Source organism: Humulus lupulus, chromosome 2 (assembly GCF_963169125.1).
Source record: "Humulus lupulus chromosome 2, drHumLupu1.1, whole genome shotgun sequence".
Lineage (NCBI taxonomy): Eukaryota > Viridiplantae > Streptophyta > Magnoliopsida > Rosales > Cannabaceae > Humulus > Humulus lupulus.
The window spans coordinates 112,980,323-112,983,790 of record NC_084794.1 but is presented as its reverse complement, the minus strand read 5'-3'; positions in this window follow the sequence as shown (position 1 = coordinate 112,983,790).

Sequence of the window (3,468 nt, the reverse complement as noted above, 5' to 3'; positions counted from 1 at the left end):
AGAGCGTCTTAAGGCTCGTTTAGTTATTTTTGGCAATCATCAAGTTGAGGGGGTTGATTATAATGAAACTTTTGCTCCCGTTGCGAAAATGGTCACTGTTCGCGCCTTCTTAGCAGTTGCAGCAGTCAAGAATTGGGCTTTGCATCAGATGGATGTTCATAATGCGTTTTTGCATGGTGATCTTGATGAAGAAGTTTACATGAAACTTCCTCCTGGCTTCAACGTTCATAATCCTGGTTTAGTGTGTCGTCTCAAGAAGTCTTTGTATGGTCTACGACAGGCTCTGCGATGTTGGTTTGCTAAGTTAGCTGCTTCTTTGAAGACCTATGGTTTCCTTCAGTCTTATTCAGATTATTCTTTGTTTACACTCCATCAGGGATCGATCCAACTCAATGTTCTTGTGTATGTTGATGATCTCATTATTTCTGGTAATGATGCTTCCGATGTTGATCATTTCAAAGCCTATTTGCATGAGTGTTTCCATATGAAAGACTTGGGTGTCCTTAAATATTTTCTTGGTATTGAGGTTGCTCGTAATTCAGAGGGCATCTTCTTGTGTCAGCGAAAATACACACTTGATATTATTGCTGAAGCTGGCTTATTGGGGTCTCGTCCCGTTGGCTTTCCCATTGAGCAGAATCACACATTGGCTCTCGCCAAAGGCCCTTTGCTCGTCGATCCTTAAAGGTATAGACGACTTGTGGGTCATCTCATTTACTTATCATTCACACGTCCAGACTTGGTTTATACTGTTCATATCTTGGCTCAGTTTATGCAACACCCTCTTCAAGATCATTGGGATGCGGCACGTCGTACGGTTCGCTACTTAAAAGGGTGTCCAGGTCAAGGCATTCTTCTTCGCATTGATTGTGAATTATCTCTGACAGGTTGGTGTGATTCAGATTGGGCTACGTGTCCTTTGACTAGACGGTCTCTTACTGGTTGGATAGTGTTTCTTGGCTCTTCTCCGATTTCCTGGAAGACCACGAAACAACATACAGTGTCCCGGTCTTCTGCTAAGGCTGAGAATCGTTCCATGGCCGCTGTGACTTCCGAGTTGAAGTGGCTCAAAGCTTTGCTTGCAAGTTTGGGTGTTACACATTCGCCAGCCATGCACGTATATTGTGATTGTCAATCGGCCCTCTACATTGCTCAAAATCTTGTCTTTCATGAGCGTACCAAGCATATTGAAGTTGATTGTCATTATGTGCGTGATGCCATTCGTGATGGTATTATTTCTACATATCATGTGTCTACTGATGATCAGCTTGCCGACATCTTCACCAAGGCCCTTGGCAAGCGCAAGTTTTTGTATCTACTTGGCAAGTTGGGCATTTGTGATCTCCATGCTCCAACTTGAGGGGGGGTATTAAGATTATATTAGAATATCACAATAATCTTCTATTTTTAGAATATGTATATTCTGTGTATCTCTTTATGATTTGGTCAATGGGATAATAGCCATAATTCTAGGGTACATACATAGTTGTAGACAGACTTTAGCTTGTAATATTGTATATATATATATTACCTAAAGGTGAATGAAAAAGATCAAGGAAACACATTTTGCCAATTCTGACAAGAAACCTTAACAGACGATGTATCGCCTGCATGCAAACGACGTGTCACTATAGTACGTGCAAGTTACATGAAATGCTCTTAATGACGTGTTATACAAGTCTAATCTTATTGGTTACACCTAATAATAGTGCATACTCTATATAAGGGTCAAAATAGTATTTTGAAAGACTTGATTAGTCTCTCCAATCTCTCTCTACCCTCTCTCTCTCTAGCTCCAAGAATCTCTAGTTTTCTTCAAGAATTCTCAAAGAAAGTACTTGACTTTGAGAGTTTAAGGCTTGTTAAATCTCAATCCTTATTTTCTCTTAGAAAATGCATCAAGAATCCATGGTGGCTAGGAAATAGAGTATTAGGACAGTGTTTTCTAACGTGTATAAGCATTGGTTTTGTGTTTTTGCTTTGTTCAAATGATTTACTCAATGTGGTGGTTTTGCCAAGGGTTTTTGAAGCTTCATTAAAGTTGAAGAAGAAGAAGACCATTGGTCTACTTGGGTTTGTAAGTTCTTTCTCAATCTTTATTTAGTCTCTGTCAATCCATTTTTTGTGTGAATTCTAATTTTTGAGGTAGCGTTATCTCACTTTCCTCCAACAGTAATTAGTTAAAGTATCTTGTAAATTTTTAAGAATTTCTTAATAATATATACTGTTGAAAACAAGGATAAAAATTTTGATGCACATGTGACTGTTTTTTTATTTTATGCGAGTGGAAAATAGTCTATTTGAATCTGATTTTTGGTACTGTAAATTATTTAAAATTTCGTAAAAATTTGTATGATGTTCTAAATAACTACAATTTATGTAGTTATAAAAGAAATCGCTGAAAACATATAGGTACCAAAAATAGGATGGAGTATATTAGTGCACCATTTTTTAGGGTGGACTGGAATAGCCCCATTATTTTATTTTAGAGATATTTGCTTCAAAAGTAGACAATGTGAGTGATATTTACATTCTTTTTTAATTTTCATAGATTAAGTACTCAAAGTCAATATCAAAGTAACTAAAACAGTAATTTTGTTAGGACATCCGTTAATATTGAGTGGAATGGCAGGTGTAGAAATTTTATTCGTTTCACCTAATAATTTTGTTTAAAATGCAATTTAAATTAATAAAAAAATAAAAAAATCTATTTAAAAATCAATTTTAAAATATTAAATTAATAAAAAAATTAATTAAATATCCTTAAAATAAAAGAAAAATATTTTACTTGGCAAAAAAAACAAAATCATTTTAAACATTAATCATTTTTATTATTTTATAAAACTAAAAAACATTATTTATTTTTATGAAAAAAACTATCTTTCTCTAAAATCAAACATGTTGACCACATATTTGGAGAATGACACCAAGTCTGATATACGACAAATAATTAAAGAATTGGATGATAAAATAAAGAACACCAATAATTTATAGTAATTCAATTCCGAGAATTAGTACTGACATACGTCCACTTGACACATTTACTGAATAAAATCTCAAACTCAAAATGAGAATAACAAGATTCAACTAAGTTTCTTAAGCCTAGAGAGTACAAAATAGTTGAGTTTTTGTATGTAAAGTATGCATGAAAAATAAATGAGTCATTCAGTTTTGTATTTATAGGCTTTCTAACCTTGCATAATGGGCCTTAGATAGCCTTTTATTACGATATTTACACATAAATAATTTAAAATATATATATATATATACATACTCAAAATAGATATTTATGGAATAAGCTACTCGAGATATGTGTTTTGAACTTCATACTAGACCAGATACATATTAATCGAACAGTTGCATCTTCAACAACCAACGATATTAATGTTGCAGGGTTTTTGTAGTACATTCACTTATCTTGGTCGCTACTTTCGACTAGTTTTCTATGTCATATAAAAGTGTTACTTC